Source organism: Lonchura striata, chromosome 14 (genome assembly GCF_046129695.1).
Source record: "Lonchura striata isolate bLonStr1 chromosome 14, bLonStr1.mat, whole genome shotgun sequence".
Lineage (NCBI taxonomy): Eukaryota > Metazoa > Chordata > Aves > Passeriformes > Estrildidae > Lonchura > Lonchura striata.
Genome location: NC_134616.1, coordinates 4,733,714 through 4,760,923, shown reverse-complemented (window position 1 = coordinate 4,760,923; position 27,210 = coordinate 4,733,714). Strand labels below are relative to the sequence as shown.

Sequence of the window (27,210 nt, the reverse complement as noted above, 5' to 3'; positions counted from 1 at the left end):
ACCCCTCTACACCCCACCAGCAATGAGCACAAGGGGCTGTTGGAGCAGTCTCCTCTGAAGGACACACTCCTTGTATCCCATAATAGCAGATTCCATTTGAAAATAGCAAATGATAGTCAGAGGAATAATAAAAACTAGAAAATCATCCAAACCCCCAGCAATACATCAAAGCCAGTTTAATAGCCCTTAATACTGTCACTGACACAGCTCCTGTGCTTACAGGGCTGGGTGATGGAATGGGCAGAGGTTCCTGGGTTTGGAGCTATTTCACCCTAAATTTTCACTGCTTCCTGCATGTAAATTATAGATAATGGTTCTGCTGACAAGGGGTTACACTTAGCTGGCTCTGCTATGAAGTAAAATTGGAAGAAAATACCTGGTTAAAGAACTTTTCTCATTCTTTCCCCTTGGAAAAAAAAAAAAAAAAAAAAAAGGCAAACCAAAAAACCCAAGATGCAAAGAGTTAATTGCAGAGGGCTTCTTCTATCTCCTGGCTGGCTACTGAGCCAGAGCCACAACTGAGGGCTTTGGGATACTCAGAGAGGAAACATGATTTGATGTAGTAGGGGCAATCCCATGCTTACCAAATCATCTTGCCTGTAAAGCTAAACTCCAGTTTATGGTGTTTTATGAAGCCCCAGATCGAGCTAAGGCTATAAAAATTGAGACTTAATATTCAGGAATAAAAATGCAGAGAGTACCAGTGAAGTGACTTTTTTTTTTTTTTTTTTTTTTTTAAGCACTTGTATCCTCCTCACATTAAACATAACCAGGCAGTGTGACAATAATGGGATGCTGTCCACCAGAGAGAACAGGACCAACAGCCCAGGTCTGTGATTCCTAAGCCACAGGAACTTGCTGCTCTGCATGGATTAAGGCAGAATATTGGCTCATACACCACAACAATGGCTAATAAACCACTATGCATCATATAGCCCTTAGCAAGCTTATTCTTATTTTTAAACTTTTCCCCTTCTGAAAAAGCTTAGAAAAGTCTCTCAAACATCTGCCCACCAGATAGGTTTTTTCTTCTAGTGACCAAATGCCCAGAAAGAAGCTGAACATTTGTGTGCAGCTGTTTGGAGAGCAGCCCTTTCATTTAGTCACCTGAGGAAAAGGATGAGGTTCCCTTTTTATGTGCATGAAACAGGAAAATAAAAGAGATGGGAAATTTCTAATCCAACCCTGCACTCTCCAGAGCCACCACTGCATCTGACACACTTTGCCACTGCCTTCTCTCACTGATCTTATCACGGTCATTAGGGGAAATACCCATCTACTTAAATTACATTTTAAGACTTATGATACCTGTTTAATGTTAGAGCTCTATTGAGCAAACCTTTAAACACTCACCTCATTTCCTAAGGTGTTCCTATGATTTAACAGCTGCCTAAATTATTGCTGTGCAGAGATAAAGTTATTTACACATTTATATTAAGCGCACAACTGATTTAATCTCCTAAATCCAGGTTGAAAATCCTCCAGGGGGAAAAAAAAAAAATTAACCAAGACAGCAATTATTCAAGAATTGGTTAAAGCATCACTTGATTTTTACTTGGAGATTTTGGGATCTAATTAAGCAGCAGGACTGATGTGTTCAGCTCTGTCCCGCTGGCTTCCCAAAGGGATCCAAACCCTCCCTCGTTTGAACGGTCCAGCCTTGATCATGAAAGGATGCGCTAATGACGGGCGTGGGCACCACGCAGGCTGCAGAACCCAGCGAATTCAGGCACTGCAACACCCGAAGTCACTTTCCCTGTGATTTAAAGATAGAAAAATGCGCAGTCTTTTCAAATGTCTTAAGGATATGCATGGATAGGCTCTTTAGGAGCAGCCTGTGCCAGGAAGAAGTCGCTCCCCCAGCTGCTCATTAAAAGCTGCTTGCTGCAGGTTTTGAACAGATCTGTTGGCAAAGCAGTTCAAATGAACACTTTAATTCTCTCCAGGCAGGAAAAGAAAGAAAAAAAAAAAAAGTCAGCTGGGGTAGCTGGGACCAGTAATACAAACAGTTTAAACCAACCTGGCTGAGAGGAATTAGGAGTGTGAGCACACAGCCCTGGACCAGCAGGCTGGCAGAGCTCATCCCACTGGATTTTCCCTCAGCTGGCACACAATTCATGTTCCCATTTCTGCCCCATATGAATCAATTGTTTGTGTACTTAAATAAAAATATTTGCTGCAACAAAGGTCCAAAACCAGTCATTGCATTATTTTAAATATTTTTCCTCATTAATATGGATTTCTAAATTTTTTCTGATTTTTTTTTCCTCAGTGATGGATTTCTGCAATTTCTGCATTGCACCTGACTCAGAGGACATGGCACAGGGCTCAGGAGACAGGATCCTTTAGATCCAGCATCTCTGCCCATGTCTATTTATGTGATCCCAGGAAAACTGAATAGATACCTTGAACCATCATTATGAATCTGCTATCAAACTCCCAGGTAACACTGCAGGGTACAAAACCTGTCTGGCATTGCCATTCCCTGGATAATCCCAGGCTCTGCTCGTGGCTTCCTTTGCACCAGGTTGGAATTCCACCAGTGGATGCAGGATCTGGGCATGGCAAGAGGTGTTTGAGGCCCAAGGTTATTTCTGACCACAGACAGAGGGCACTAAGCAGATATCAAAGGTGCATTGTAGGGAATATTTTTGTTTCCTACAGTTTGAAATTCACCATACAGCTGCATAGTCAGCATTTAAAATCTGCATTCTCTCCATGCACTGGGGAGGGGGGGAAATTCTAATCCATGCTGAGGCAGAAAAACAACTCACTAAAACACCATCTAAAACAGGAGGTTTGAACTCCTTGAAACTCTATTACATGCTTGAGTAACTCGTGGAACAACAGAAAGCTGTGCATGGTTATGCGGGCAGGCAGAAATATTCCAGGCAGATGTTGTCCTTACTGACACTCCTGGAGACTCATCCCTGCCCTGGACACCACCATCCCAACAATTGTCCCTTCGAGGTGGCCACACCAGGAGAAGATGGCAATGGTGCATCTCTAAGATGTGTACTGATGCTTCTTTATGGTATCCATATGATCTTCATTGATCTCAGCTCTCTTTAAAAAATAATAAATATGTGGGTGTTGGGTTTTCAGGGAAAAGGTTTAAAATAAGGACTTTTAAGGACGTGCCATAAAAGACAAGTAATTGGTTTTTGTTTTTGTCAGGGGACATCTAACTGATAGTTTCCATGCTCTTGGTGATGGGGAATTGTTTAAAGTGTAGCACTGGAAAAGCAAATGGGCAAAGGGAAATCCATCAGTAATAATGTCCCTAAATTCCCAAACAAATTTACATGGGTGTTGCTGGAGAGGTCACAACCCTGTCATAATTCAATTTATATTTAGTTCACACTTTTGCACCTGCAAGGCACACAACCCCCTGCCTGACCTTTCCACCTGGACATGGAAATGCCAATGGCACAAGCACACAAACTCTGTAAGGAATCAGACTTTCCAACTCCCTCTGCTCTCCTGTCACCCCATAAAGAGGATGACTGGTAGCCACACTAGCAGTGTCACCCCCAGAGTGACAACTGTGGATGCACTGCCTTGCCTGGGTGCTTTCATCCTATGGAAAAAGCCCTATGGAATCCCCGAGCATGACACGGCGCCTGGGACACCTCGTTGTGGTGGCACCTCCCAAGAGAAAGAGCAGGACCTGCAGAGAGCAACGCTGAGCACACACTGCACAGGCTCTTCCCTGGCCTGGGTCAGATGGAGCCTCTCGGGGTCCGGGTGTCGAGGTGACCCCAAGAGTGTGAAAGTCCTCATTTCCCAGCCCGTGCAGACAAAGAAGAAGTTGGGATGAGTAGGGTCGGCTTCTCAAGGTTGTTTATTTTCCCTTATCTAGAACATTCTTTCTCTGACCTGCTGAGCTCTGACATCTGAGCAGGTCATCCATGGCATTCTGTCTGGCCTCTAGGGCAGTGTTTACATTTTATACCAAAAACTACATGTACTATGTTTACAATAATGTGCCAATATCTATCATTTATTTTGGACAGTGTGTCTCTACCTTAAACCAATAGAAAAGTACCACCATCACACCAAGACATGGAGGGCAAGAAGAAGGAGAAGACAGTCAGGACACGCCCAAATCCCTCAATCCCTGAACCCTACTCCAAAACCCACAAAATTCCATTTTTTCATCCTGTGTTACTTTAACTACCACACTACTCAAACCCTTGTGGCTTGTAATTCCTCACACAGAGTTGACAGTTTTTTCCATGGGCTAAAATCGAAGCCACAGGTGTTTTTGACTTCATGCCAGGGTCTCTGAGCCCCCTGCCAGGGTCTGGAGACAGCCAGGGCAGCCAGAGGGATGTGCTGGACTCCCACAGTAGCTCAGGTTGTTCTGCCCTTGGGTAGAAAACTCTGAGCAGGGAGGAGGCCTGGCGTGGCTGTGGTTTTATTCTCCTGTTTTATTTCAACAGAGGGATGAAGTGCTGGTTTGGAGATGCAAGGGCTCAGCAGCACGAGGTTCATAACCAGCCCATCTTCCACAGACATCCCCCTGCAGCTGCTCACGGAGCCAGGCAAGCACCACCTCCATTCAGGTAGTCCATCACGTGAGAAACCCAACGAGTTTATAGAAATGATTGTCAAAGACCCCATCATTTTGCAGTTAGGATAATTAATAAGGTGTGCACAAAATCCAGGAGTGTTTTACCACACGTTTGCAGCTGAATTGCATTATTGTTGTTATAATAAAAGAGAGCCACATGGTAACAGAGCACCAGGGACCCAGCCTGATGCAACTGTTAAGCATCAATAGGAATTTCAGAGGGGAAACATCAAGTTTTCCTTTAAAATCAGTTTGGTTTTCAAGAGCTGTGACTTTTATTTAGCAGATTTTCTGAAAGAGCTTCTGTTTATAAAAATTATTGGGTAGTGTTGGCTGTCAGAAAACATAAACAGGCAATTAAAGCAATAAGAAGGATGATGGAATGAGCTCCACTGGCAGCCTCCTATCTGGAGCCAAGTAAGGCCCCAATTCCACAAAAAAATAGGCATGCATTTAAGTCCACAAGATCATCCAAGGAGCCTATAGGGACTACTCACACATTAAAGTGTGTGTGAGGGGCTTGTAAAAGCTTAGAGATCCCTTGGGGAAACTGGATTGCAGGGACAGTCAGTGACTCTGCTGGGATGTGGCACTACCTAGAACTCATTTCAAAAAGTCTCCTGAAAGTGTCAAACATTCTGCACCCAGTTTGGATTACCTTTAATGGATGTAATCTGTCTGGTGACCATGGAAGGACTGTTTAATTCTCTGTCTCTCTATTCCACACCCAGATTCTACACTGTGTTTTCCTGCTGAGGCTCAGTGGTGGAAATAGCTGGATCTGCCATGAAATAATAAGGACTTTCAGCCTTTGTAGTGACTGTGAGCTTATGGACTGTGGAATTGTGTGAAGAACAGAATAGCTCTGACAAGAGAAATGTGATTAAGTGCACAACATTACTCAATTATCCTTGTTCCTTCCACTCTATAAAAATCAATTTAACCCAACTTTCTGCATGAAAACCTGACCATTGGTATGCCTGAAACTGCTCTCAGTAGGTTTGCCCCAGATCTGCACATCATCTCCTGCACTAGTTCCATCCTTAAAGTTATTCTGGTGGATCCAAAGGAAGCAAAAAACTGCTAAAATCATCTTCTGTGATGCTTTAACATGTTTTTGAAATAATCTTGGGGTTGACTGGGCAGGACCAACACATGTGGCACTCTGAATGCCTTCCTCAGGATTGCTTCCAAGGGAAGCTTTTCCTGAACTCATTCTCAGACACAGGAGTTGTTGCAGGGATACTGAACAAGGGGATCTGAACCAGATTTCTGGATGGATAATTCTGAAACATTCCTGAAGAGTTCTCACAATGGGGAAATGTTCTGGAGGAAACTTCTCAGCAATTGCTGAAAAAGTGGGCAAAACGGATCAACAGAGGAATAAATGCTGTCAAGAAGGATGTCCTTTCTTCCTCCCTCTCCAAAAAATGCATGAAGCCAGACCAGATACAATTATATAATACAATTCCCCCAGAGCCAGGGTAATTACCCTACTGGCACCTTGTGTCATGGATTTTGTCTGAGTGAAGGGCAGCACTGAGACCTGACAATAGCAGTCATTCTTTTCTTCAGTCATGTCTTAGGAACTTGAATGTTACAGTGAGCTCATGGGCACTCTATTTCCCCTTCCCCGGGACCCTGTGACTCTGGTCAAGATATCCCCAGACCCCTCCTCCCTGCCCCAATGGGGTTGGGGGAGAGCCAGGGAAGCCCACCCTGTCCAAAGTCTATACAGACCCCTGACATTTCCTGTTCGTCCTCTTTTGCCCCGCTCTCCACATGGACATCACAGAATAAAGAGAGCTGAACCAACATATCTGGAGTAAGAGCCTCCTTTGGAAATCTTTGCCATCTCCTGATATTCCTCCCCTCACAGCCTGCTTACCTCTGAGCTAGCCTAGGATATTTTGAGGGGCTGTGCAGGGTGGGTGGAACATCACTTGAACCCTGAAGAACCACCTTCTCCTGAGACAGCTGGACTTCCTAAAGAGGCCAATCCATGGGGAAGGATTCTGCATGACCTCTGCCAGCCCGGAGGCAGAAGTGGGCTGACTCCTACCACCCTACTCCTTCCCATCCCTCTGTGTCTTGCTCATACCCAAACTTGACCTAAACTGGTTCACCCCGATCCCAACCGATCCTTTCTGTTAAGCTCAGCAGTGCCTACACCCTGCACTTGGGAAGGGTTCAAGTCAGGCAGTGAGGCACCCCAGAGAAGCCCTGCTCATCCCTCACTCCCTTCCCAAGCGCCCAGAGCACGGACAGTGTCAGCTGAAACGCGCAATTAGTGCCCCTCGAGCACGAGCAGCTCGAACTGTAACATCATGCCAGCCGTGATTAAGAGTGATACAGCACATCATCATTGTCAACACTATTCAACCAATGTAAACCTTAGTTAGAAATGTACTTGTCAGAGAAAAATGCGCCTTTGATTTCTATTACACTTTCCCCAGTAATTGCTGTCATCAGTGGCAGGTTATTATTACAGTTGAATAGAGTTTCAGTAATTACTTTTGCACAGATTCTAACAGCTTTTAGATTGAATGATATTCTGACAGTTTGAATACTCTTGACAACAATTACCTTTTTCCTGGTTAACACTGATTCAGGAAAATTAAAAATTAAATCTGTTCAGAGGAAACACTTATGTATGGCACTAGTAAGTGGGCTGATACAAAAATGTGTAAATTACAGAATGACTTAGAATAAAAAGTTCTTTTGCTCTTCCTCTTATGCTTTTTAAAAAATCAGCACTTAGGGTACATGCAGTTCATGCTGGTTAGATTACCAGTAAATGATGTGAAATGATTTAAAGCACTTCTAAATCCACTTCCTACTGATCAGCTCGAAATGAAGAAAACACTGTTATGGAGGAAGCCTTGTTGCTCCCACCCTAATTTTTGTCTTTGGTAACAGTCAGATAATGGCTTTTGGCTTTCAGACCATTATTGTTAATCTCACATCATCAGATTATTTAAAAAAACAACAAACAAGCAAACTGCTTTACAGTGGTAGTCTAGAAAAAAACCCAGCATGTTTGTTATTCCTGAAAAATTTATCTAATATTGCAGGGGTCATAACTCAAATGGCTTGATTAAAAAGAAGTCGCCGGCACAAAGCTCTCCAATTTAATTTTGACAGGATAACTGGCCTTGTGGATAAGGGAGACAGAGTTGATGTGATACATCTTCTTATTAGTAAGCTTTCTGATACTGTTTCACATGACATTCTTATAATAAAACTAAGAAAATATGGTCTGGAGCTAGATAAAATTACTATGTGTATTGGAGGGAACAATTGGCTGAAAAAGTGCTTTCAAGGAGTAGCTAACAATGGTTCTCTGTCATAGCAGGAAGAAGTTTCAGGTGAGATTCCTCAGGGATCTGTCCTTGCTCCAGCTCTGTTCAATATTTTCATAATGACTCAGTTAAAGGGAAAAGAGATTACATTTATAAAATTTGCAATGTTGAGGAGCTGGGATGGTGGGAACCCTTGGGAGGTCTGGATCAAAATCTGAAAAGATATTAACAGTTTGGAGTGATGGCCTGAAATTAAGATGAAATTCAATAAAGGAAAGTATAAAATGTTACACTTAGAGAGGAGAAATCAGATGCAAATGGGAAATTGCCAGTAAGGGAACTCCATTACACATTCAAATTTATAGTAGCCTACGAGCTCCATATCAAACAAAGGAGTAAAACTGCTCCAGAAAAGGTAATTTCAGGGATTTGTTAACAGGAGCATCCTGCATGAGAGCACTGTGATAATTCTCCCACCATTGTTGAGCTGGGATGTTGTGCCCTGTCCTGAACTCATGGTACAAAAAAAGGTGCAAAGAAAATGGAGGAAATAATTTAGCAAAGTCCAGCTGGGAGCAGCAAAGATGGTGTGGGATGAAGTAAGAATTATGGAAATAAAGAGTCATGGAATGGTTTTTGATGGAAGGGATGATAAATCCCATCCCATCCCTGTCATGGCAGGGACATCTTCCACTGTCCCAGGTTGCTCCAAGCCCTGTCCAGCCTGGCCTTGGGCACTTCCAGGGATCCAGGGGCAGGCACAGCTTCCCTGGGCACCTGTGCTGGGGTCTCAGTGCCCTCACAGGGCAGAATTCCTTGCCAATATTCCACCTAAATCTCCCTTCCTCCAGCTTAGAGTCTTTCCCTCCCTTACGCTGCCCTGCCTATAGAGTCTGTTGCAAAGCTGTGATTGAGCCTTTAGTTTTTGACACCACTTCCCACCTCTGATCTACTTGTGTATTAAAATATCATCGTCCTTTTTTCCTCCTGCACATTAGAATTATAGATATAGTTTATTGTTATACTTTCCATAGAGCCTTCTCTTTTTATTAGCATTGTACAATCTGTACAAAAGCAAAATTTAGTCCTTTCAGGGAGCTGAAAGGAAGCAATCGTTTACATGACAAATCCAACATTATCATATGTAAACCTCATTTACTATGTAATGTCTTCCTGTTTCCAGTTCATTAATTGAATGAAACCTATTTTCACATTCTGGTAGGCAGCAGGATTCTCCAACTAACAGAAATAGTACTTTTAGGGAAAAAAAAGAAATGTAATGCTAGAAAATATTTCACTTACTGGCTAGTCCAAAGATATATGGATTTCTGAAAAATAAAATTAATTTCTATCTATTTCCCAGAAATAAAAATAATGGGATTTACCCAAGCCAGGTTTGTGCAGCAAATTTGGATGGAGACCTGCCTGGCAAAGTACCACTCTTTAACCTTCATTGTGTATTAAAATGACACTTGTGACACCCAACCAAGCTTCTATAAATACAATCAGATAAACACAACCAAATTATAGCCTAATGCATGATACACAACACTTCGGAGATTCAAGACTGAAGGTTGTAATGGAAAGATACTGACAAATATTTTGTTGCATTTCCTCCCAAGAAAATCTATAGCCCTGAAAGCAATGGCAACAAAGCTCCTCACAGGTTCCAGACCTTTTAAAAAAAACCTATTTTTGGAGTTCTACTTAGGTTCAAGGGAAAAAAAAAAAACAAACAACCAAAAAAATACCCAACTGGAAGGGGACTTGCTAAAACCAGTTATTGCTCAGTATGTGCATTAATGTGGCATGAAAACTAAGAAAACACTGATGATGTTTCAGGAAATGGTGACATTTTCTATGGCACAAAATAAAGCAGTATCACCAGCACATCATGCTCAGGCAAACCAGAGAAGCAGAAAAGGAAGGAAATGATGAAATGTCTTTCCCTCAGCCCATAAGAGAAAGCCCTGGGCTGGATTCTGGGATTTTGGACACTCACAGGGTTTTGGGCTCTGGTACCACAACTTCATCTGCATAATGTGAACAAGCCAAACAAATCTGATATTAAAATGAGAAAAATTGGCAGTTTAAAATTGGCTATTGCATTCCTTTTCTTTTTGACCTCAATCCAAAGCCTTTCTAAGCCAAAGAAAAGACAAGCTCACAATTAGTGACTATGACCAGTTAATGGGTCTGTTCTGAACACGCTTTTAAATAAAACAATAAGCAAGCCTGGGAAAAAGCAACTTACTGGGCTATCTGAGGCCAATTTCTTTTAAGCACAGGTCACATTATTTTAAAATAAATTCCTTTTAGCAATTGTTCCATCAAGATTATGTCAGTCCAAAGGGAATAGACCCAAAATCTCTTGTTGCCAAATAACTTCATCTTGGTGCATCTGTAACTCTATTCTCTCCAAAGAAAACTAGTTCATAATATGGGTGGGTTTGTTGTTTTTCTGAACAAAGTTGTTCCCTGGCAACTTCAAAAGCAAATTACGTATAGGAAAAAAACCCACAAAACAAAAAACCCAATGTTCAGTTACAAAAGTTGGTAAAAAATCCATGGAGCCATAACAACCAAATGACTTGGTAAGAAAATTGAAGTTCAGCTGACTGGAAGGGAAAAAAAGAAAGATAAATAGACAACTCCAAAATGTTTCTGAACCACCAGGTTGCCTAACATTGGAAAGTGGCAGAGATGTCAACAATAAAGTAAAACATTCCCAAAAAAGTGGCTCCTGATGCCCCTTTTGCTACCTCCTTGCCTCATCAGAATTCAAATCACGGATACATTTCCAGAAGTATTTTCAGTTTCGAGCCTACCAAACAAAATGCCAAGGTGATGAACAGGGATGATGGGAGCATCGTTAGCTCAGCTTTGCTGTCCTCCCAAACCCCAGGTAAGGACCAGCACAGCCCCGTGGCTCCACGCTCACCTGCTGTGCCCAGCAGAGCTCCCTTCATCCCTCTCCTCCTGCTCCCGTCCACTGGCACTTCCTTCTCCCCCTTCCCGCAGCTGACCAAAGCAAGGAGACTCCCAGGTGTTGGCCTAACAACCACCAGTTATCCTCCAGGATTCCTGAGTGGTAAAATCATCCCTTTGCCCTTGGCAAGGTTGGAGGGAAGTGTGCTGATGGTTTTGTTGTACCATCCAGCATGCCAGGAGTGTCTGATTAACAGTTTTCCATCCCTATTCAGGCATCTTTGTTAGGAGTAAGTCTTTGCTCTTTTAGATCCTGGTCCAAAGCCTTTCATGGAAATTGAAAAGTCTCCCATTGATGAGAAGGGGGTTCGCCCTTGCTAATTGTTCCTTTCACATCAGAGTGAAAACAAATTCTTCAGCTCCCATTTGAAACCCGTGAAGTTCAATCCCTTGATATATTGGACCCTTATTTTAAGGAGGCTGGAGAGGAGAGGAGGGGAAGGGAGGACAAAGCCCAGGACTGAGGGCTGTGTGTAGGCTCCAAGTTCGTGCGTTACACAGCCCATGCTGTGACACACCACAGGCCTTGCATTCTGCTTCCCAGGAAGGCTCCAAATGTTTTAGAGCTCAAAGTTCATAAAATGCTGCATTTAAAGTACTCATTGCTCACCAGCAAACGTGAGATCAGAAAGACACTCTGATGCTCCCCAGTTGCTGCTCACTGGGAATAATTACTCCTCAGGAAGAAAGTTTTAGTTTGCTCTTCTTGCAGAGTGAGGTGTCATCTCTGGTTCAGGTAAAGGTGTGGATGGAGAAAAGTGGGAGGTCTACAGAGCATGGGACATTTGGTTTGGGCCATCTCAGTGCCAAAATGATATTGAGAAATCAAAGGTGTCTCTTCTGGATTGAGAAATGTGGCTGGTGAATGGAAATGAAAATTCTGAGGGAAATGAAAAGTTAAACACGCACATGCTATTGATAATGGAATTTTACAAACGCCTTAAACACAAATCAACAAACCATAATGAATATAATTATTTAGAAAGCCAAGTTTAACTGGTTACATAGGTGATGTCATCTCCCTGCACAGGAAAACTAAAAGAGCTCCATGATGGGATAACTAGAGGTTGCCTTTAAAACAACCCTTTGCTTCAAGAAAGAGATTAACTGGATGCAATTGTCCATCTATAGGTAAAAAAAAAAAAAAAAAAAAAAAAAAAAAAAAAAAAAAAAAGCCCCTGTAATCACAATGACATAAATACAGATCTATAAAAAGAGGGAAGCAGCAGTAGAACATGGCTGATGAGAGCCTGGTCAGCCAAAGGATTCCCCAAGTTCTGTGTTGGAAGACAACAGACTGATCTGGACAAACCACCCATCCCATTAATGCTGCTATTTTGGCAGAAGAAAGAGAATTTTTAAAGAGACAAATATATGATGTGCAATATAACCTGGAAAAACACCTTCCAAAAACTGTCTTACAATGAAATAATTTTTCTTCCCTCCACAAAGAGGGATTTCACCCTGGAGTTGTTTCTAAAAGATAGTAAAACATAACAGATGAATGTTGCCTTGCATAAGGAACACACACATGCATTTAAATCACTTATATTTTACTTTTTTATGATGCAATTGCGAATTGTGTTATTTTGCATTTGTAATTAGAGGTTGAAACAGATGGCAGAGGCTTGGTTTAAAGGGATGTGCTGGATGATCAGGTCTCCTTCTCCACTGAGGGCTGAGCATGGAAACTCTTCAATGAGCTGGTCAAACAGCAAAGTGCTTCCTGCACATCAAAGAACATTGGAAAGGACCAAACTGGACTTTCTAGAAGGTGAATAAGCACTGGTGAATTTATTTTTATTTTCCCCCAAAGTGCTCTTAGAACGCTCCCCATACCATGCTCTGGCTGTTGGGGTAGGTGACATTTGAGCCCTCAACAAAAGCAGCAGGACTTTGGTGCAGCCTCCAAAGGAGAAAAAGACCCAAGGGTCTTTTCCAAAGAAGAAAAGCTTGAAGAACCCTTCAAGAAAATCTCCAGAGGAGCAGTGATCCCAGAACATCAGAACATGTAAGCAACACCAACCACTGATGCAGGGATGGCAGGTGTCTTTTCCAACTCTTTTTCCTCAAGGAACAAAGCTGTGGGTACAAGGAAGCTCATCATTTCTTTCCCACCATATGCAATTTGAGACACAAGCACTTTATTCCATAGGTATTCCAGCCTGGGTGAGCCCTGGAGCTGGGACTCAAAGCAAAGAAAACTTTTACCAACTTTGGATGAGTCCAGTTTGAGTTCTCTTTAATTACAGCCGAGCTGCCCACCAGTGACTCTTCCCTTGAGCAGGGTTTCCCAAGGTTTCAGATTCCTTGCTTGAGGTTAAGACAATCTCCCCTGCCCAAGGAAGAGAAATCCATTCCCCACAACACATCCTCAGTGACTGGGAGCTGCTGAATTAATACCAATTAAATCAATATTCAATATTCATTTATAAATTTGTATAGATGCATCCATTAGACATAAACCATTGTCCAAGTCTGAGACTAAGGTTAGGCCTAGCTACACCTTAACTCCTTCAATTTATTGATTGCCCATTTTCTCCAAAAATGAGCAAATCTTTTAAGTGCACATGTACCTTACCAAAAATAAGTATCATGGACTTTTAAGCCTCAGGATATTCGTAATGCATCCCCAAAGTGGTATCTGGAGATAAAGCCCTCAGGGATCCAGCCAAGGGTCCTTTCACCCACAAAAATCCAAACCCATGAGCTCCAAATCAGCATTTTAAACCACTACAGAGCCTGGATCACGATGGGAATACGGAAAAGTCATGTTGCTACTATATGCTCTATATATGTTATTAAAAATATTAATTAAAACAGCTTTTAAAATTACTTCCAATATTATCTACCCTACTAAGCTGTTACCAGAATGATTCTTAATATTTCAATGATTTTTAAAAATATTTTTTAATTTTACTTTTTTTTTTATTCTAGCAGAGCAATATTTACTGAATGCCCAGAATGAAAAAGGCACCTCCAGCTGCTGCTTTATCACTTAGTTTGGTTTCTCTGCATTTTTTTATAAATATAAGAAAAAGATCTGAAGTAAACAGGTCGTAAAATCTCCCTATAAATATTATCTGTTTACTATCTTTAGGGATGGGCATGGACAAAGAAATTGAACCAGAATGCTGTAAGAGCAAATTTTCTTTGGGGAATTCATTCACATCTGTTCCTGTACAACAACAGGAGGAACAAAAATTATTAAGAAAATAGACAGAAAATATAGGAAATGCAACTTTCAAAAGGAGAAATGGCTTCCTCTGATCTTTAGCTGATGGTTCTGATGAGTTTTTATTCTGCCTGACCTGATTAGCCCAATGCTAATAAAGAGCTAATGAAGAAGAAAAGACTTATCCTGAAAGTTAACTCCTTTCTGGAAGGGAGATGGATGGGTTTCTGAAAACAGGGATAGTTGGAAAAAACACTTGTGTGATCTTTTGTTTCCAAATTTTAATGCACCCCCTTTCAAAAGGGCTTCTACTCATGAAATTTAGTAAATCTTTAATTTAATTTATTTAAATTTTAAAAATTAACAGACTGTTGATATGCTATCATCATTAATCAGCAAATTCTGTATGAAATAGAAGAAATTCCTTTTTTCTTTCATCTCACTGGGGACCTGGCATTGCTCTCATTGGGGGGAGCCCATGCCAGCACTTCCTCCCATCCCTCGTGGGAAGTGGGCCCAGAGAAAATGAGATGGGCTGGATTATTCTGTTTGCAGACTCTCTTTGCAGCCCAGGTATCTCTTCAACTCTCCCTTTGGAATTTCCATCGATGTTGCCAACATTGGATCCATCCTCCCAAGCCACAGACAAAGATTGGACTCTTCACCTGTGCCTTCAACACAGCACACTGTAAATTCATATAAATACAGTGTATTAATAGTGAAAAATCATGGGGGCTCCTTGGATTGGTAAGCAAATGCACCAAGGTATGAAATGCAAATTAATATTTTAATGGGTATTTCATGGCTTGGTGCATTTGCTTACCAATACAAGGACCCCCCATGATTATAATATATAATAAATTATAATATAATTTGTAATTAATCTATCCTGCATCAACCTAAATATTTTTTCTGTTTGTGCAAGAACAGACCTGGCCCAGAACCAAAGGAAATGACTGGGGGCTGGTTTTGACCAATGTTTAAGTCCAATCATAGTAAAATATATAAGCACCCAGAAATGATATAAGGATTTTTATGATAAAATGGATCATTAATTGATCTGATTTTTCTCTTTCTGGTCTTTCTGCAATGGAAAATAGTGACATAATTCTGTGATGAAGAAAAAACAAGCTCTATTAAATAGACAAAGATCATAACATCTATTTAGCTTGAATTTCCACAGCTTCAGTGCACACAACTGAAGGCCTGGCAAGTAGTAATTCTTTCAAGAACTATTTATTTCAAAGTTACAAGGCTGATGAAGGCTTTAGAGTTACAAATTCCTGTTTTTCTTGGAGCAACATCTTTAAAGATATGCAAAGAGGGATTTCTCAGCACTATTCAGAAACTAGTCTCAAGTGATTTGCCACTTTGGAGTACAGAGATTGTTTTCTAATTCGAGGCAAACATTTTGAAACAAAAAAAGCCAGAAAGGAATGTGAGAAAATGCTCGTTAGGAAAACAACAGCGAGAATCTCAGCAAAAATATTTAACCAACTTACCTGATTTCACAGTTGTGCTTTTAGGTCCTGGAGTAGGAGCAATGCAGAGGTTTGTTATATAAAGAGAAATGTAAAAGCCACCACTGAAAAAACGAGGTTTTGAAGGGTTTCAGACAGGCTTGGAAGAAAACCCCAACCAAAGGTCCACTAAAACCATATCCCCAAGCTGAAGTGACTGCTGGATCTTAAATTGTTATATGTTCTTTTTCTTTTTTTGATGTGCTATTTTGGGTGCAGCATGCTGTGAAAATATATAGGCTACCCTCACACAAACAGATATTTAGAACAGGACTATTTACATAATAGATGGACATTTTCACAGGAGACATCTGATAGATGTATGCAGAGACCCAAATTCTCTGGTTTGCTGGTAGAAGAGCTCTGTGCTATGCATAGACAATTCCCTCTGTGTGGGTAATGTATATTTGACTTCACCTTTTGCATACTGATCACTTCCTGACTTGCAAATCCTGAACCATGTGCAAGTGTGCGTAATATGAATAACTTTATTCCAAACTTGCATGTCTTAAGCCATATGTTCACCGAAATATGAGCATAAATCTACTAAAATTTACTGTCCTACACTGCAGATCAATAAACCCTGCAGTATTTCAGGAGTGCTGGATGTATATTTTGTTTGATGGCTTTGAAAATGCATATTTCCAGCTATAATTATTTACATATAGGGTCCAGGACCAGGAGATAACCTTCAGCTTTGGTAACATTAACACTTGCAAATAATCATCACTACTCTATCACTCTCACACCCCATAATCTGCTAACATATGTCTACATTTTCTATGTGTTTATGTAGTACTTTATATGGAAATGTTTCATTACTGCCCGCAGCAACATGTGGCATTTCTTCAAGAACATTTCAGCACCTTTTAACATGGTTTCTTCAAACGTCTCTCTAATTGTGAGGATTTCATTCTGCAAATGTTATCACTGCTCAAGCAGATCAATTTTCTTAACTGCTTAATATGCATGCTCTAGGCATTTCCACAAAAATGCAAAATATACAGTACGGAATTAATATAAATAAACTACTACCAGGCTATTATGGAGCAGATTTAAGGCAGCAGGGTTGGAGATAACTCCATTTCCAGACATGCAAGTCGACTTATTATGGCAACATGTCATCTAAAATTTTTGTTCAAGATATAAAAATATTTTCCAATTAATCCTTACAGTACCATTTTCTCTAAACCAAATTATGATATTCTTACTTACCAACCTGCTGCTGCAGAGAGTGTTTATGGTGGAAATTTCTGTCACAATTCCAGATTTTCTGAACTATGGCTGATCATTCTCATATTTATGGCTGACCAAAGCATCTTCTAAAGATGCACAAAACCCACTTGGATGGAGAGACCTCCAGGCAGGCACAGATGTGAAGAAAAAAGTGTCATCTCACTAATACAAAGGCTGGTGGCTGCCACTGATGCTTTTGTGTTCAGAAAGCAGTTCAGCCTTCCAAAAATAAGGGACTTGAAGCTGTCCAGGATGGAGGGCTCCCAGGCCAAACTCATCTCAGTCAAGAGCAGGCCCAGACTACATTTGAAAGAACTAAAAGCAGGTGAGACCAATCCAAACCCCATTATTGGATTGGAGACATTGTGAATCTCAGGAAACCATTGCTGGAATGTGTCTGTCCAACACCTTGTTCATATTCCATCCAGGTCTCGACAGTCTGGTTTGATACTGGGGAGTGCTGGCAAGAGAGGATTGATGGTGTACTCTTGGTTTTTACATCACTGCCCTCACCCTGGCTGCACAGAGTTCATTCATCAGCTGCTGATGTTCCTGTGGGTGATGTAACAATTAATCTAATTACATAAATAGCTTTAGGAAGAAGAACCTGGCAGAGGAGCACAGCAGAGTCCTCCAGACCTGAGCTGTCCATCCCAGCCCTTTCCCCTTCCCTGTGTGCCTTCATCCAGCCCTTGGCAAGTTCCACAGAAATTTCCTCTTTCAACAAGGAAACAGAACAGAGCAATTTCTTTGAGAGGAACAAGCTGATTTCTTCAGGAAGGTCCATGGGAGCTTTTCAAAGCTGGAAGAAATGCAGTTTCCCTGCTGTGAGGTTTGGTACGGATGCTGCTGGAGGGATGAGTCATTGTTTCTTTCATATATATCATCCGAGTACCTATAACTGTCTCTCATCTAAATGTTAATTGTATCCAACAGAATGACTTCAAATGAATACTCTGTCAATAACACTGTTATTAATGTTCCTTGATAGGCATGGTTGGAATATTTTGTAAGATTAGTCTAATATTTCCTACAGATTCTGCTTCATGTGTTGTGTTATTGCGTCTACTTCGGATCAAAACTGCTTGTAAAGCCTTGGGTGGCTTTTTTTACTCTCCTCTCAAGAATTCCCATATCACCAAGTTTCGATAGGAACCATTTTACTACAGGCACAGCAGTGATCCTCATTTCTCTGGACCACAAGCATAAGTTTAGGTGTTAAATTGATATTTTTTGATTGCTCAGCAGGGCGTTTTATTGCCTTCACTCGGTGCAGCTGGTACTGTAGGAGCTGATGGCATCGGGGGGACAGAGTTAAGCTTGGTTTAGCCATGTGAATATTCTGATTTATGCCAGCTCCACCTCTGCCTCTCCAAGCAACCATGACAGGAATAATTTGGCAGTAATTCCTCGCTGTTGGCCGCTCACCTGGCTGAGACAAAGCGAGGCAGGGAGGAGAGCCCAGGTGTTTTTGACTGGAAAAGGAGACAGAACAGCTTTTCTGTGGTGCCCCGGGTGTATCCCTGCCTGGATCCAGAGGAGCAGCAGCAGTGCCAGGAACACCTGAGCAACAGGTGGAGCCTTTGATGGGGCTGCTTTGCCAGCAAACCCTCGGCAAGTTTAAAGCACTCCCAGCCCACTTTGTTTGCAAAGAGCAAATAACTGATCCAAAGGCTGAAAGCCTCTTGGTTTTTATCTTCTTTCCTCCCTCTCATCTCCTTTTTCTCTCCTCCTGCTGTTCCCTCAGATTTAGGCCTTTTGTTTCTTCTCCTCCAGACATCTGTCCTCTGCCTGGGCTGCTGTTTCGAGAACAGATATCCCACCTCAGGTCCAGCCCACTTTGATAGTTCACAATGAGACACCAAAGCTGGAATAAACACATAGCTGGGGGGGAGGGGAAAAGAAAAAGTTAAATCCCTACTTGAAAACCTGTTTTGTGTTTTCTTATTTCTTAAAGTTATTTTTAAGTGTTTAAACCAGACCAATTATAGTCAGAAACTACTTCACTTAATCCATTCCTTTATCTCCTGGGAAAAATCACCAAAGCAATTCTCAAAATGTTTAAATCCCACTGTGTGCATAAAAGCAGCAAGTAAATCTGCTCCTTCCCAGGCAAACCTTAAGGATTTCACTGACATCTTTAATTAAACCAGCAAATAGGTCGGTTTCTCTTGTATTCTGACCAACACACTGTCAACAAGGAGGGGAAAGAACCTGAAAAGGAGGATTTGTACTGAAAAACAGCACCAGAAACATTTGTATAATCATGATCATGGACTGGAACAGGAATGTAATCAGGAATTATTAAACATTATCAACTACTTCCTGGCAACATATTGCTTGGATAACACTCCTGCAACTACAGGAGAGTTAGTTATGAAATAATTAAACTGCAAAATTGGAAATAGAACAAAAAAAAGCAAACTCAAAATGCATGAATCTGTGCAGAAGAAAAGCATTTTTATGTCTGTGAATTTATAAAGACGGATTTAATTCCAAAAGGGAGAACTGTGCAGTTGTTATTAGATCAGTAATAAGCACAGATGGCTGCAAAGGAACCATTCCCCAACCCATCCTGCCATCTCTACCCTGCAGCACTAGTGGAGGAGAAGGAAATACAAGAGTAGGGAGCAGCAGAACTGGGAATTTAGTGTTTTTAGAGATTGAGTCTACATCGTCGTGTGTTATTCATTATCAGTAACATTCCTGGCAAATTCACCCAACACAGATTTTAAGACATGATTGTCTAAGCTCCTCTCAGAAGTCAGACCCGATGCCACCGGGCAGCTTGTCACAATCTCCTGTCGATATCACCCCCTTACAGACTTTTTTCTTTTCCTGCAGGAGGAAACTGATGTTCCCAGGGATGAAAAGGTTGCATGCAAAAGCAGGATCCAAAAATCCTGCTCTCAGCTCTGTGGAAGAAGGATTTATGATGCTCAACTAGCAAAGATAGCAATTAGCTGGAATACTCAAGAGCAGAGAGCTTGACAATCTGATGAGTTATTCTTTTGAACTGGGGCAGCAACTCATGCATAAATTTCCTTGTAAACAATTATTACAGAAATGCACTGTAAACACAATTAATCATCTCAAGGTGTTATCTCTAGGTATTTTCCCCACAGATTATGTGCCACTTGCTCAATAAATCAAATTTTAACATAAAGACATCAATAGCTGGTATTATTAATATTCCCATTCAGCCAAACATGGTTGGGTAGAAGCTAACAAGCTTTGATTACATTTTGAAAAAACAGAAAGTATTACAGAAAATGGGAAAAAGATGTGAATTGTGAAACTTTGAATGAAAATAGGATTAAAGAGGAGACATATGAATCAGAACATTGGCTCAGATAAAATATGAGTACTTTGTAATTTAAAATGCATTTTCACTGATATGAATTGGAAATAGTACAGTACGTCTTGTTAATAGGAATATTAAGTTTTACATCATCTCAGATAGGTTCTTCTTATGAAACAGTATTTACAAGAGCCTTACAATAATAGGCTGCCTAATATTTCCATATGATTTCTTCTCATGATATATCCCAAGCACATTTTTATCCATTGTTGGTAATTATCAGCCGGGGATTGGAGTAGCTGGCAAAGGGAACGAACACATCTCTCTCTGTTTTATCTCCCACAGCCCACAGAGCACTGAACAACCTCCACTCCAATTTATTTGAAACCCACCCTTTTAGAAACCAAACCCCCTTTGGAGATAATCCTATGGACTTTGGCAGGAGCTGAGAAGAAAATGTGGTTTAGAAGAGTGGGGCTATCGAGGCTGGGGCAAAGTTTGATGGTGGGGAGATGGGGAAAGGAAAGAGGAGGGGTTGGAACAGGGAAGAGGGGAGGAGGAACACCAGAGGAGGAGGATGCTGGAGAGGACCAAGAAGCATCTCTCCAGCCTGTCAGCTTTGAATAATTTGCAGCATGGGGAAGATAGAAAAGGCACAGAAAATAGACACTGGAGGGGCTCACAAAAGTGCCCACAGGAATTTGCCACCAGGATAGGGGACAGGAGCAGCACAGAGGAGCTACCAAAGGAGTTTGAAAGACAGAGGGCAGAGAAAGCATCAATATGTGCTGTTTCTGCTCAGTTATTCCTACTTATCAGTCAACATAGTTACTCCTGTTTACAAAACAACATGTTTGCTTAGGTTTCTGCTGCTCTGCCCAGTGGCTTGTGCAGCTGGTGACAAAAACACATCAGCCCAGTGAAACAGGTGACTTTGGGAGAGGGGCACTTGTGCTCCGTGGTTTCCATGGATGGGAATGAGTTCTGAACTATCCCCTGGGAAAGGCCACAGGTGATGTCTGAGAGCAGATCAGAGATCTGGCAGGAAGAGATCAGAGATCATGGCATTCACCTTGTCTTCACATGTGAAACCAAAGACACTGTGGGAAGAGGGAAAGCAGAATTTGCAGCTCCTCAGGTTCCTCTGCTGATGGTCCTTTGTTAGTCCGCAGCGTTCTGTGGTTCTGCAATGTTCAGATCCACCAAAAGTAGGGAGTCAGGACTCAGGGGATCAATTCCACAAGTTTTTTCCACTTGTCAACATCTAACCTGATGCAATCTTTCCTCAGATCTCTCTCTATATTTGGAATCAAGACCACAGGAGATGGATACAGATATTTCAAAGCCTTTTCATACCAGTCTGCTTTATTTCTTTCAGTTCATTAATTTAATTTGGCAGCCTCCAGCCTCTGTGGTGATGATCTTCAAAATTTTAAGAAGTTTGGTCACCTCTTCTGTTCAAGAAGCCGCCTGTTTTATGATCATGATGCAAGGTATTCATTTTCTATTTGCTTCCTGAGCAGGATGATGGAAAGTGGCCAACAGACAAATCACACTAAAATATTGACCTAATGGTCCCCAAGATTTTTAAACTGACACTATTCACCAAGGGTAAGAATAATGAATGTATTGCATGTAGAGAGATTTATTGATTGATATGGGCAGCAAAACAGCACTGCTCAATAATTATTTCAAAGATCAGGAAATCACCTTGGTATATTATTCCTGGGTTGTTGCCAATTTTTGTTACTGTCCACTTATGGTGTCCTGTACAGCTCTGAAGATAACTTGGTGTCTGCAAAACTCTCATTTGCAAATGCAAGTGAAAATCAATTAAAAGCAGAACGACATCTGTGTGTGTACAGAAAAGGGCCATATTTGGAGACATTTGTCCCTTTATATCAGGGATAGTCCTTACACAGCAAACTTTATCTCACCCAGCACTGGAGAGTGGAAGGGAGGCAGCTGAGAGCCCCATAAAACACGAACAAAGGGGAGCAAAATCTACTTGATGAGCCACCTCAAATCACCTTAATAAGTTCTCGTCGTGGCACTCTCTGGCACTGCTGATGTGCTGCACACCATCAGCACCGAGTGGCTCAGATGAGTTTTCTGCTTATCAATGGCTTCTTTTTCTTTCCATGTCTGGCAAATTTCTAATAGTGGCTGATTTCCTGTATGCAGATCCCATTTATGGTTTGTAGCACTGTATTATGATGAATTTACACTATCAATGAACATTGCTGAAGGGCCTCATTAACTTGTGCAGGCGGTGAATTTGTATTTTTCAAAATGCCACTCTTTCTCTAAAGAAATCTCGCTGACAGTGGCAGTCAAGTACTTGACTGGTTAATAAGGCAGCTCAAAGGAAACAGCTTCACTTCACTGCGAGTTTTTGTCCTTGTTTAATTTCTCCTCCTTTCTCGACAGGTTTGGAGGATGTGCGAAGATAATATATTTCAGTTTTTAATCTCGCAGTCCTGCTGACTACGATGATATAAACAAAAGCAGAAACACAGAAAATTATAGAGATACACTTAAAACAGAACCAGTAATAAAAAACCTGGGGTTCTGGCAGAGATTTCACTCAGGCACTTCTCTACTTGGCATAATTAGGAAGTTTCTTCAAATCCTGCTAAATCCCAGCTCCGTTTTTCCATGCCTGCAAAGTGAACAAGATAATCATGCCCATAATGCGGGGCCTAAAAACCTGAAGGCATCAGCACCCAGCCCTCCAGACAGACTGCAACCTGCAAACAGTTCAAAAGCAAGCTTGTCAGACTGGCTGCGACATATGGAGCTCCAACGAGAGTATTTCCAGATATAGGAAATACCAAGCATTCTGTAAACAGAGTCGTTGGGAGTAGTTTTTTTGCAAGGATATTTTTACGACTGGTAAGTTGCAAGAATCTGTTCACAATATCTGCGCTCTCGGTTACCACCTGTGTTTTTCTCAGCAGAACGTGGGTAACATGCAGGCTTTATGATAACAATTTTTTTTTTTTTTAAATCCAGCACTGTGTCTTCCAAAACAGCCTCAAAGCTTTGTGGAACCTTCAGGGAGTACGTGGAAATCTTGTTCTTTGGATATGACAATATTTAGCTCTCGGAAATCTTTAAACGTAGCTAAACGTTCGTGAAGGGCGTTGTGGGAGGGAGGTCTCTGGGGCTGGGGATTTAGGAAGAATTTTGGGCACTAAAGTTGGCAGAGCTTGACCAGTGCAGCCCAGGGGAAGAAGTTTTTACAATAAGGGTGGTAAAACTCTGGCACAGATCGTCTGGAGAGGTGGTGGATTCTCCATCCCTGAGAACACCCAAGGTCAGGTTTGATGCAGCTCAGAGCAACTTGATCTGGTTGGAGATGTCCTTGCTCATGGCAGGGGGCTGGACCAGATGACCTTCAAAGGTTCCTTTTCAAGGTTCCCTCCAACTCAAACCATTCTATGACTGGTTCCACAATCTCTCCTGCAGGATCCCAGTGGCTCAAGAACCACTCCTCCATCATCCTGCTCATCTCACTGTGGTCTGTGCTGTAGGGCGGTGGAAATGGGATATCCCAAATATTTTAGGTGTGGCTGGAAAGGCTGGGCCAGGTCAGAAAGATGTGCAGGAACCGGGGCTGACCCTGCAGAAGAGACGTGCTCAGTGTTGCCTGTGCCATATGGGCAGCAGGAACCACAAACTGTGAGGTCAAGCCTGGGAAATGGCAGCAACAGGCGAGACAAAAATACATTTTCATTCAGTCTTAGGATCCAAATCTTAGCACAGAGCGAGTATTTTCACTCTTTCTTTTAAACATACATGAACACATATATAACAAATATGTCTCTCTCCATACACACATTCCCATATAGATGGAGGTGAAATAAATCTGTAAAACATGAGAAATGACATCCACAAAGGTACATTTTTAGTAACATAGAAGAGAAGTGATTGACAGAACAAAGCATATGGAAACGAAGAAGAATCTAACCCACATTTAGATCTAAGAAAAAAATATTTGCCTGAAGGGAAAATATTAATTAGTTTGTCTACATGCAAGATAAAAGTCTGGAAGACATATCCATCAAAAGGCAGCAGAATAAACAGCAAAATGGAAATTATTTGTAAATTGACAGTAAACTTGGCAAACATTGAGGGGGTAAACAAGTTATTTGGCATGCAAAGCACTCAGAAATCACAGCCTCTGTCAGGAGGCATCTGTGCATATATTCACTTATTTGACAGAAATTAACATTTTGCAGAAATCTTTGTTGCATGCTAAAGATTTCTTCACCCTCCTTAATTATTTTAATTGCTGCTTCAAAAATGTTCCATATAAACATGAAAAAAGACATTAAAATCCACCAAGTCCAGTCCCACATTATCAATAACACCCAGTCCCTCTGTACAGGAGTTTAACACAAAACCCACGGAGACAGAAAATATTGACAGAAAAGAGCCACATTTGTTTTTTCTCAATTGAAATTTAAGAATCATGTGAAGACTTTCTCAGTGTCCTTTCAGCATAGTGAAAGGCTTCAAAAACAAAACATTGTCTCACAAACAAATTAATCTAACTGCTGAGAGGCCCAGGGTTATGGAGATCCTGTTTTTCCCATTATCTAGAGGAAAATGCACATTTGTGCACCCATTATTCAGGTGGAAACTGGAAGTGACTGTGCCATAACCAACTCTAGTGGTGGGCATTTTTATTCAAGAATAATGCAAATTAATCTACACTTCAGATATTCCCTTCCTCGCCTGCAGGGTGGGTGATGCTGCAGCCATCATAAGCCCAACCAACAGCTGGATTCTGGCTGCTTGAGGGAAAGATGGATGAGAAGATGGATAATCTGAAGGTGTCAGGCTCAGAAGAGTCCTGGCACTACCCCTGAGTCAACAGAGACTCAGGACACCATTAATTGCACCAACAAAGCACCAGAAAAAGGACAAAATCCTTGAATTTGGGTTGTCCTACAAGAATGGGGACTTGAGCCAAGTTCCATCAGCCTCCTGCAGCAAAACCAGGCTCTGCTGTGGATGCACAGGCTTTGCCACAGGTGTTCTGGTGGCAGGACAAAGAGTTTTATCGTGTTTTTTACTGAAAAAACAGCTGATTCTCCAAATTATGCCAGATTTCCTAAGTATGGCAGTGGTACTACACTGCTAATTATAGCCAGGGATTTATGCAAGAAGCTACATTACAAATTCAATGTAAAAATAGGTTTTTCAAATAGAATCTGAATGATGTTTTCTGCAAAATGCAGACCCACATGTTGCACTTGACCCTCCCCAAGGGTAAATTCACATAGTTCCAGCAGCAGCTGGATAGCAGAAGAAGCTGTAACCCTTAAAACACAAATTAATTATCTTTATCACACTGCAGCCATAACAGAATCAATGAACAGTTTGCAAAACTGAAGAGGTCCAAAGAAAAATCACAACTTGATAACAAGAGCTGGCCCTTGATGCACTGGCTGCTTCTCCCAATGCCACTGATTTTTGCCATGCCAGCCCAGTTTGATTAATACAGCAGAAGCAGGAAGAGTTCATTTAAACACATCCAAGCACTTAAGAAAACCTCATGTGAGCCCAGATTAAAACCCAACCAAAAAAACACCAAAAAAACTCCAAAAAACCCAACCAAACAACATAAAAGAGCCTCAAATTGTTCAATTTTGCCAAATCTGAGACTGCTCCTTTGCATTAAAATTAAAAGCAAGTAAAATACTCCACTTCCTCCAGGAATCCATTTCCAGGTCAGCTTCCAAAGCCAAAATGTCTTGTTTCCTGAATTATTTTTACATTGTATTGTAGCATCAGAGCAATTGGAGCAGTTGTCAGGCTGGATGCTGGTGATTCCAGGCACTCACAGCTATGCCAGGGCTGCGGCTGCTGCAACTGGAGCAACAGCAAACCCTTGGAAAGGCCTCAAAAATGTCTTTGCAACTTTTGATATCTATTTGTGATATTTGGAAACACAACATTTGTAGGAAGAAGTCCCAAAATACAACACAACAAAATGAAATCAATGGGAAATAAAAAATAAGCCAGAAATTATTTGTATTGCCAGGACAACTCTGTAAATACTGAGTTGTAACAAGTTTCCACAGAGTCTCTGGGTTTTGAACATGAGATTTCTGGAGGTTCAGTGACTTTAACAGGCAGGAATTTGTAATAGAAATTTGGGGAGGAGTTTAGCAGGCTTTGGGGGTAGCTCCACACATGGATCTGAATGTGCAGGCAGCTGTAGGACACCCGTTCCTGCTCCTGGGAAGAGCAGTGACAGCAAACACTCACCCCAGGTATTCTGTGCCCAAAAACAAGTCCACTGTTGTAGGTGTCATATTTGGTCAAAGAGAAAATGGAAAGTTTCTAACCAGGCAGAAGCCTGACAAACTGTTGAGAAGAATGTAAATAAGGTTCTTTATCTCTCTTGTTGTTCACATTGTTTATAGTTAGGTTTTGCTGCTGTGCATCATTGTTTTCACTTCAGGACCAATGGAGCTGGTCTGCACGAAGCTCTGTATAAAAGAGTGATGTACTTTGAAATAAATCAGAGTTCTATTCTCTCACCTTCAGACTCAGTCTCTTCATTCCCATCCTGCCTCAACAGCATCACAGTGTTAATCCACAGGATCACAAAGGTTGGAAATCCCTTTAGACTCATGACTAGCACTGCCCGATCCACCACTGCCCCGTGTCCCTAAAAACCACATTCTTGTGGGTTTTGAACACTTCCAGGGGTGGGGACTCCACCACTGCCCTGGGCACCTGTGTCTGGGTTTGACAACCCATTTTGTGGGGAAGTTTTCTTTTTCCCTCATATCCAACTTGATTCTCCCCTGTCCCAGTTCAAAGTCCTTTCCTCTCCTCCTGTCCCTGTTCCTGGGAGAAGAGCCTCCCTGGCTGTCCCCTCCTGTCAGGGGTTGTGCAGGGCCACAAGGTTCCCCCTGAGCCTCCTTTTCTCCAGGCTGAGCCCCCCCAGCTCCCTCAGCCTCTCCTGGTGCTCCAGACCCTGCCCCAGCAATGTTGCCTTTCTCTGCACACACTCCAGCAAAACTACCCTTCTACCCAGAAAGTTCCTTTCTTCAGTGCCAGACCGTGAGCCATGGCTGCTTTCAAAGCAA

At 41.7% G+C, this 27,210-nt stretch overlaps 1 long non-coding RNA gene across 1 annotated transcript in view; it reads right to left on the bottom strand.

Annotated features, from left to right (window-relative positions):
• The window catches only part of LOC116183645 (uncharacterized), a 57,366-nt gene extending 41,437 nt beyond the window's left edge, over positions 1 to 15,929 (bottom strand). Inside the window, exon 1 of the long non-coding RNA XR_004148305.2 lies at positions 15,544 to 15,929. This is a non-coding gene — a long non-coding RNA (uncharacterized LOC116183645). The remainder of the gene's footprint in view (positions 1 to 15,543) is intronic.
• Positions 15,930 to 27,210: the final 11,281 nt, after the last annotated feature.